Here is a 10951-nt window from a genome sequence, read left to right on the forward strand (position 1 = left end):
TCTGTCTTTAAGTTTGGTGTGGGTTTTTCTTTTGTTTGCCTCTTCTTGGGCAGATTTAGTGGGTCTCATGGTGGGTGTCTTTTAGGTCCCAGTTGTTGTTACTAGTCAACTTCCAGTGGACACCCCCATAGTGTCTTTCAGAACCCCTCCTAAAACCCCACCTGTTTACTTGTTGTTGTCAGTGACTCTTTGATATTTAAGGGACATTTATGTTTTCTTGCTGGGGAACGTTACGTTTTTACCCTTATGTTTGTTGTGTAGTAAATGTGAGATTTTTGTAATTTTTTTCTTTCTGTGAAGCCATGCCTGAAATTTGATAAATAAATAAAGCTTGATTTGAACATATTGCGAAACGAATGATTCCAATGACCGACCAATCAGGCGTGGTGGAGTGGCAAACACCACCCCCGTCTCTACCAGGGGCTTGAGGTGGTCTCCCACAGCTCTGCTGGTGGAGTGGTAAACACCACCCCCGGCTCTACCAGGGGCTTGAGGTGGTCTCCCACAGCTCTGCTGGTGGAGTGGTAAACACCACCCCCGGCTCTACCAGGGGCTTTAGGTGGACTCCCACAGCTCTGCTTATGTCATGTTCTGTGGCCTTGCCGTTCCATTTCTTGACTGCCCCTGCAACACAGAAATAAACACATTTAATAATATTATATAAAACACTCAAAGTAATGGATATGGAGCATCTATGGCCTCAGTTACACCTGGCACCTAAATGTGACTTCTGTTATCTGATCACTCCAAGCTGCATTAGGTTCAGATCTAACAGGATGGGCCTTTGACATAGTCTGGACGCAGTCAGGCCACTGAATATAAATAAGCAACGTATATACATATGAGATGAGTAATACATAGACTAGGATACAGTATATACATATGAGATGAGTAATACATAGACTAAGATACAGTAGAATAGGATAGAATACAGTATATACATATGAGATGAGTAATACATAGACTAAGATACAGTAGAATAGGATAGAATACAGTATATACATATGAGATGAGTAATACATAGACTAAGATACAGTAGAATAGGATAGAATACAGTATATACATATGAGATGAGTAATGCCAGATATGTAAACATGCAGGAGATCCACGAAGGAAAGATAGTGATGGTGCTCAGTGACGTTGTTGCAAATGGTGGGTAAAATGGTAAAACGTTTGAGTTCATTTTGTCCATTATTACATCATTACATCAAGTGTTCCAATGGTAAAACGTTTGAGTTCATTCTGTCCATTATTACATCATTACATCAAGTGTTCCAATGGTAAAACGTTTGAGTTCATTCTGTCCATTATTACATCATTACATCAAGTGTTCCAATGGTAAAACGTTTGAGTTCATTTTGTCCATTATTACATCATTACATCAAGTGTTCCAATGGTAAAACGTTTGAGTTCATTCTGTCCATTATTACATCATTACATCAAGTGTTCCAATGGTAAAACGTTTGAGTTCATTTTGTCCTGGTCACTTTGCCTTCTGTTTATTGCCACGTTGGGATGCAACCTTTGTTTGTTGTCATTTTTTAAACATTTTTTATCATTTTACCCCCGTTTTTTCTCCCCAATGTGGATCTTGTCTCATCGCTGCAACTCCCCAATGGGCTCAGGAGGCGAAGGTCGAGTCATGCGTCCTCTGAAATATGACCCGTCAAACCGCGCTTCTTAACACCCGCCCGCTTAACCCGGAAGCCAGCTGCACCAATGTGTAGGAGGAAACACCGGGCGACGCTCGGCCAATTGTGTGCCGCCCTATGGAACTCCCGATCACGGCAGGTTGTGGTACAGCCCGGGATCGAACCCGGGTGACGCCTCTAGTGACGCCTCTAGCACTGCCATGCAGTACCTTAGACCGCTGCACCACTCGGGTCTATAGTGACGCCTCTAACACTGTGATCTAGTACCTTAGACTGCTGCACCACTCGGGTCTATCGTGACGCCTCTAACACTGTGATACAGTACCTTAGATCGCTCTGCCACTCAGGCATAACTTTTTTTAACCAATTCTGATGGTTGTTAAAAGTGGAATTTTGACATTATTACCGTTATATCAACACACTTAACACTCCCAACACCCCCAACTATAATTCTCTTTGGCACCGTAGACTTCTAGTGACCACTTGATTCCATGTGACCAAACATTTCATGTGACCGAATTCTCCGGTTGGAACATTATTGATGTTTTATGTTAAAAACATCCTAAAGATTGATTCCATACACCGTTTGACATGTTTCTAAAGGACTGTAACGGAACTTCTCGAGTTTTTGTCTGGACGAAGTGCCTGCGCCTCATGAAGAAGATGGATTACTGGGCTGAACACGCTAACAACAAGTGGCTATTTGGACATATGAGTGTTTTCTATCCAATACTACTAATAATATGCATATATTATTGGGGGGCGCTCATCCCACATTGATCACAGCTATAAGGTTTCTCTCCTGTGTGTGTTCTTCTATGACCTACTGAAGAGATAAGTCTTCAGTAAAGACTTAAAGGTTGAGACCGAGTCTGCGTCTCTCACATGGGTAGGCAGACCGTTCCATAAAAATGGAGATCTATAGGAGAAAGCCTTGCCTCCCGCTGTTTGCTTAGAAATTCTAGGGACAATTAGGAGGCCTGCGTCTTGTGACCGTAGCGTACGTATAGGTATGTACGGCAGGACCAACTCGGAAAGATAGGTAGGAGCAAGCCCATGTAACGCTTTATAGGTTAACAGTAAAACCTTGAAATCAGCCCTTGCCTTAACAGGAAGCCAGTGTAGGGAAGCTAGCACTGGAGTAATATGATCAAATTTCTTGGTTCTAGTCAGGATTCTAGCAGCCGTATTTAGCACTAACTGAAGTTTATTTAGTGCTTTATCCAGGTAGCCGGAAAATAGAGCATTGCAGTAGTCTAACCTAGAAGTAACAAATGCATGGATACATTTTTCTGCGTCTTTTTATAATTTGATCATTTTATATTGTATAATTATAATCCAAAGTAGTGTGAAATGCACTCATAAGCAACCTGGAAATGGAGTTTACTCCCATGAGTTTTCCCCTATTCACATTCAGAATACATTGTGAAAAACTAAAAGCTTTGCTCACCATTTTTGCTCCAGGCAGATATACTACATCCATAACTAGTGGTTTCCTCATTAGCAGATATACTACATCCATAACTAGTGGTTTCCTCATGACCAGATATACTACATCCATAACTAGTGGTTTCCTCATTAGCAGATATACTACATCCATAACTAGTGGTTTCCTCATTACCAGATATACTACATCCATAACTAGTGGTTTCCTCATTACCAGATATACTACATCCATAACTAGTGGTTTCCTCATTAGCAGGGAGGAGTTTCTACAACCAAATTGCATGTGCATCGCCCTCGTGCCGCAATTTTATTAAACACAGAAAGGGGCTTATATTGGAGACCAAAAGTCGTCTGGCACACTGCTTAGAGTTTCAACAACATGAATAACTTATTTCTAGTCTACAATCATCGATGTTACTACTAAAATATGACTATTCTTGCTCATTTTAAGACAATTGTAAAATAATTTTAACATTCATTACAGACGTCAATTGTTGTACAACATCATGGCTACGCTGTTGGCATCACCTTTTACAGTGGATTTCCACTGTTGTGGGCCTTTAATTATCTGACTTTGATGTTCACACAGGAGAGATACGGGACTATCGTGAATCCTCTGGGGAGCCTCAACAACCTCATGATGCTGACGAGGCAGAGAAGAGTCTCTCCAGATCAGAACACCTCAAGAAACACCTGCAGAGACCCACAGGGAGGAGAACTCACTGCCGCTCTGACTGGGAAGAGATTCACCTCATCAGGCATTACAATTCATCAGAGAACACACACAGGAGAGAAATCGTATAGCTGTGGGCAATGTGAGAAGAGTTTTAGTCGATTTGGCCATCTGACATTACACCAGAGAACACACACAGGAGAGAAACCTTATAGATGTGCTCAATGTGGGAGGAGTTTTGGTAGATCTGGCCAGCTGACATCACACCAGAGAATACATACAGGAGAGAAATCTTATAGCTGTGATCAATGTGGGAAGAGTTTTGGTGCATCTTGCTATCTGACAGTGCACCAGAGAATACACACAGGAGAGAAACCTTATAGCTGTGGTCAATGTGGGAAGAGTTTTGGTAGATCTGGCCAGCTGACATCACACCAGAGAACACACACAGGAGAGAAACCTTATAGCTGTGATCAATGTGGGAAGAGATGTACTACATCATACTCTCTGACTGTACACCAGAGAAAACACACAGGAGAGAAACCTTATAGCTGTGGTCAATGTGGGAAGAGTTTTGTTCAATCTGGCTCTCTGACTGTACACCAGAGAACACACACACACAACACACAGGAGAGAAACCTTTTAGCTGTGGTCAATGTGGGAAGAGTTTTGGTAGATCTGGCCAGCTGACATCACACCAGAGAATACACACAGGAGAGAAACCTTATATCTGTGCTCAATGTGGGAATAGTTTTACTACATCAAGCAATCTGACTTCACACCAGAGAACACACACAGGAGAGAAATCTCATAGTTGTGATCAATGTGGGAAGAGTTTTACGACATCAAGCAATCTGACTTCACACCAGAGAACACACACAGGAGAGAAACCTTATAGCTGTGATCAATGTGGGATGAGTTTTACTATATCTAGCTCTCTGACTTCACACCAGAGAACACACACAGGAGAGAAACCTTATAGCTGTGATCAATGTGGGAAGAGTTTTACTACATCAAGCCATCTGACTTCACACCAGAGAACACACACAGGAGAGAAATCTCATAGTTGTGATCAATGTGGGAAGAGTTTTACGACATCAAGCAATCTGACTTCACACCAGAGAACACACACAGGAGAGAAACCTTATAGCTGTGATCAATGTGGGATGAGTTTTACTATATCTAGCTCTCTGACTTCACACCAGAGAACACACACAGGAGAGAAACCTTATAGCTGTGATCAATGTGGGAAGAGTTTTACTACATCATTCCAGCTGACTTCACACCAGAGAACACACACAGGAGAGAAACCTCATAGCTGTGATCAATGTGACAAGAGATACTCTGATAAAAGATCTCTGATCAAACATCAGAAAATACATACATGAAGTTGTTTCATGATATCAATGAAATAATGGCACAATGTAGAATGTTAACATTGTAGTAGGAGTATTTTAATGATGTCACAATGTAGAATGTTTTAACATTGTAGAAGGAGTATTTTAATGATGTCACAATGTAGAATGTTTTAACATTGTAGAAGGAGTATTTTAATGATGTCACAATGTAGAATGTTTTAACATTGTAGAAGGAGTATTTTAATGATGTTCTACCTTATCCTTTGCCCTGTTCAATTGATTGCAGCATGATATGGATATTAGCCTCAGGGGGAAATCCAGGCTCTGAATTGAAAGAGTATTATTTAACAAAAAATTACTAACAAAAAAAGAGCTGTGTTACACTTACTGCGTTGGTGACCCACTTTAATCAAAATGCAGCACTTCAAAATGTAGCCAGCTGTTTTCTACAAGTTGAAAAAGCTGCTTGTTTAAAAAAATACATGTAATATGATAATTGTTGCAGATGTTTGTGTATATACATAACATGAAAGAAGTATAATAAATTGGTCTATAATCAATTTTATTAACAATCTGACATCACTCCAGTATTTCTTGACAACATTCAAATGCTAATTGTCTTTATTCCACTACTGAAGAAGCATGACTCAAATCACCTCATATTTCAAACATTCAGCCTGACGAAATATATATGTTTTATTATTCCATGCCTCATCATTAAGTTAATTATTACCCAATACATATTATCAAATGGGTGTACATTTGGTTTTGATATTTCATATTTACAATTATGTAACATTTAGTAATCATAATTATTTATGTAACCAGCTGACCGTTTTGGGTACAATTATATTGACGTTGTTACCCTATTTTTAGAATATCAGGATTCATTCTCAGATGTGCTAACCCAAATGCATGCCATTGGGGACTGGGCCCGATCCAACAACATGCCTATCGAGTGAACCCTGAAAAGAGAGAAGCTCCGCAGTGAGGTGGAAAGTTACTACAGATATTGCAGGAGTTGGTTGGTGATTGTCTCAAGGGTGGGCAGTCAGCAAGTTTTGCGTTTTGCCAGTGTGTTGCCATGGATCACAATTTATTTTGTTCCAAGGGGACGAGAGTTCTAGAACTTAGTGAGTTTTAGGAAGTGTGTTCTAGAAGCTCGTGGGGGAAAATATAGGATCTATTTGTTGTCTTAAGGGGGAAAGTGTTACATTCTTTGGTTTTTCCATTTATGTTTTGAGGTTGGACTTTATCACGTTTAGCTCGTTTAGCCCGTATAGCTCGTTAGCACGTTGGGCGCACTGATTGGTGTCACCTCGTTAGTCAGTATGTGTTACACCTGTGCTGGCTTGTCCATCTCGTTAGTGGGAAGGTGTTTCACCTGAGCTGGTCCAGGTTCTATTTAAGAGTGTCTGGCCCAGTGCTCCAGTTGTCTTGATAGATGTGGAGAGTCAACACCTTTAGTTGCTCCACTTTTTTGGTTTGCTTCCTGTCTGTAAGTTAGGTGTTGGTTTTTCTTTTGTTTTCCTCTTCTTGGGCAGATTTAGTGGGTCTCATGGTGGGTGTCTTTTAGGTCCCAGTTGTTGTTACTAGTCAACTTTCAGTGGACACCCCCATAGTGTCTTTCAGAACCCCTCCTAAAACCCCACCTGTTTAGTTGTGGTTGTTGTCAGTGACTCTTTGTTAGTTCCCTCTTCTGTTTAAGGAATATTTCTGGTTTTCTTGCCGGGGACCGTAACAACAAACAATGGAGTAAAACAAGCTGATATTTTGGGTCGGATATAGCATCATATTGTTAATATTTTAATCAATGGCATTTCCTTAGGATGCTCATTAGTCTTTCAGTTGTTAGTCTAATGTTTTTTATCCTCTTATGTTGTGTACTAAATATATCTGTTTATTTTCATAGTTTTTTCCTGTGAAGCCATTGTGTTGCATCCATGTCTGAAATGTGCTATATAAAGAAAGCTTGATTTGAACATATTGCAAAACAAATGAACCCAATGACTGACCAATCAACAGACTCTTGCAAAACCAATTAACAAAATATATGCAAACACATATCTTGGTCCATCTTAGTATGAAAAACAGTATGAATTCAGTATATCTTCCACTATGTCAAAATAGTTCATGGTATGTATGTTTAGTATCACTTTTCAACCAACCTAGTTCATTTGTTAAAAAATGTGACTTCTGTCATCTGATTACTCAAAGCTCCATTAGGTTCAGATCTAACAGGATGGGCCTTTGACATAGTCTGGACGCAGTCAGGCCACCAAATATGCATCAGCAATGTAAAGAGATACATCCTTGGGACGTCCCTAGCCCATTGAAATAATTAATTCTCCTACTATTATTCTGACTTTTCACATTCTTAAAATAAAGTGGTGATCCTAACTGACTTAAGACAGGGAATTTTTACTACGATAAAATGTCAAGAATTGTGAAAAACTGAGTTTGAATGTATTTGGCTAAGATGTATGTAAACTTCCGACTTCAACAAATGAGATGAGTAATGCCAGATATATAAACATTATTAAAAGTGACTAGTGTTCCATTCCTTAAAGTGGCCAACAGTCTGGTGGCCTTGAGATTGAAAAACAGCTTCTGTCTCTCTGTTCCAGCTTTGATGCACCTGTACTGACCTCGCCTTCTGGATGATAGTGGGCTGAACAGGCTTTGATGCACCTGTACTGACCTCGCCTTCTGGATGATAGCGGGGTGAACAGGCTTTGATGCACCTGTACTGACCTCGCCTTCTGGATGATAGCGGGGTGAACAGGCTTTGATGCACCTGTACTGACCTCGCCTTCTGGATGATAGCGGGGTGAACAGGCTTTGATGCACCTGTACTGACCTCGCCTTCTGGATGATAGCGGGGTGAACAGGCTTTGATGCACCTGTACTGACCTCGCCTTCTGGATGATAGCGGGCTGAACAGGCTTTGATGCACCTGTACTGACCTCGCCTTCTGGATGATAGCGGGCTGAACAGGCTTTGATGCACCTGTACTGACCTCGCCTTCTGGATGATAGCGGGGTGAACAGGCAGTGGCTCGGGTAATAACAAAGAACAAATGTGTGTACCTGAGGGGAAATATGAATACCAACTATCAATCACTTAGATCATGTATTTTCAGGTAGAGATACATCCTTGGGACGTCCCTAGCCCATTGAAGTTGACATTTAAAAGGGTTACGGTTAGGGGTTAAGGTTAGGGTTTAGGGTAGGGATGTCCCAAGGATCCCAGGTAGCATTGACCATTGTGCATTCTTCTGTCTCTTTTACATAGCAGGTGATGGGTTCTGACTTCTGAACTTGAAAATATGAAATATCCTTATTATGTGAAATTGAATTAAACAATAATGTATGTTGATGCTAATATGATGTACAATATTCCATGATGTTTCTATATGATAACAATAGAATAATATATTTAATATGCCATATACTAATTTTTAACAGTTTCACAGATTAATTTTCATTAACTTCATCATTATGACACACCCCTCACTATTGTCATTGGTTACACTAATTGCACTGTTTGTCTACATAACCTGGTTCAAGTGTTCATGACATCACCCTGAGGAAGGCACAGTGATGCTGAAACGTTGGTAAATACCCATTAAATTGTTGGGAGTTTACACGTGGAGTGTGCAACTTCCTTTATTTTGATAGTTTATAATTTATTCGCCGTTAGTCAGCACCTCCACACAAACTATTTTTCTGGGTGTGCGCCAGCTCATGATTTTTAAGGGTAGGTAACAACACATCCGCCACGCTGATCCTCAACACAGGGGCCCCTCAGGGGTGCGTGCTCAGCCCCCACCTGTACTCCCTGTTCACTCATGACTGCACGGCCAGGCACGACTCCAACACCATCATTAAGTTTGCCAATGCCACAACAGTGGTAGGCCTGATCACCAACAACTACGAGACAACCTATAGGGAGGAGTTCTGGCCGTGTGGTGCCAGGAAAACAACCTCTCCCTCAATGTGATCAAGACAAAGGAGATGATTGTGGACTACAGGAAAAGGAAGACAGAGCACGCCCCCATTCTCATCGATGGGGCTGTAGTGGAGCAGGTTGAAAGCTTCAAGTTCCTTGGTTTCCAAATCACTAACAAACTATTATGGTCCAAACACACCAAGACAGTCTTGAAGAGGGCACGACAAAACCTAATCGCCCTCAGGAGACTGAAAAGATTTAGCATGGGTCCTCAGATCCTCAAAAGGTTCTACAGCTGCAACATCAAGTGCATCCTGACTGGTTGCATCCCTGCCTGGTATGGCAACTGCTCGGCCTCCGACCGCAAGGCACTACAGAGGGTAGTGCGTACAGCGCAGTACATCACTGGGGCCAAGCTTTCTGCCATCCAGGACCTCTATCCCAGGCGGTGTCAGAGGAAGCCCCCCCCTCCACTGTCTGTTATTATCTATGCATAGCCACTTTAATAACTCTACCTACATTTACATATTACCTCAATTACCTCGACTAACCGGTGCCCCCGCACATTGACTCTGTACCGGTACCCCCTGTATATAGTCTCCACATTGACTCTGTACCGGTACCCCCTGTATATAGTCTCCACATTGACTCTGTACCGGTACCCCCTGTATATAGCCTCCACATTGACTCTGTACCGGTACCCCCTGTATATAGCCTCCACATTGACTCTGTACCGGTACCCCCTGTATATAGTCTCCACATTGACTCTGTACCGGTACCCCCTGTATATAGTCTCCACATTGACTCTGTACCGGTACCCCCTGTATTTAGCCTCCACATTGACTCTGTACCGGTACCCCCTGTATATAGTCTCCACATTGACTCTGTACCGGTACCCCCTGTATATAGTCTCCACATTGACTCTGTACCGGTACCCCCTGTATATAGTCTCCACATTGACTCTGTACCGGTACCCCCTGTATATAGTCTCCACATTGACTCTGTACCGGTACCCCCTGTATATAGCCTCCACATTGACTCTGTACCGGTACCCCCTGTATATAGTCTCCACATTGACTCTGTACCGGTACCCCCTGTATATAGTCTCCACATTGACTCTGTACCGGTACCCCCTGTATTTAGCCTCCACATTGACTCTGTACCGGTACCCCCTGTATATAGTCTCCACATTGACTCTGTACCGGTACCCCCTGTATATAGTCTCCACATTGACTCTGTACCGGTACCCCCTGTATATAGTTTCCACATTGACTCTGTACCGGTTCCCCCTGTATATAGTCTCCACATTGACTCTGTACCGGTACCCCCTGTATATAGTCTCCACATTGACTCTGTACCGGTACCCCCTGTATATAGTCTCCACATTGACTCTGTACCGGTACCCCCTGTATATAGTTTCCACATTGACTCTGTACCGGTTCCCCCTGTATATAGTCTCCACATTGACTCTGTACCGGTACCCCCTGTATATAGTCTCCACATTGACTCTGTACCGGTACCCCCTGTATATAGTCTCCACATTGACTCTGTACCGGTACCCCCTGTATTTAGTCTCCACATTGACTCTGTACCGGTACCCCCTGTATTTAGTCTAGCTTGGAAATAAGCATTTCACTCTAAGATACATTTTTATTTTATTTGACAGACTCATAGTACAGAATGAATGACTGACTGCCCGGTTCAACATCAGTTCACCGTCTCACCTCATACTGTATTGGGCAGCAGCAGCTGACTGCCCAGTTCAACATCAGTTCACCGTCTCACCTCATACTGTATTGGAGCAGCAGCAGCTGACTGCCCAGTTCAACATCAGTTCACCGTCTCACCTCATACTGTATTGGAGCAGCAGC

Source organism: Salvelinus alpinus, chromosome 2 (assembly GCF_045679555.1).
Source record: "Salvelinus alpinus chromosome 2, SLU_Salpinus.1, whole genome shotgun sequence".
NCBI lineage: Eukaryota > Metazoa > Chordata > Actinopteri > Salmoniformes > Salmonidae > Salvelinus > Salvelinus alpinus.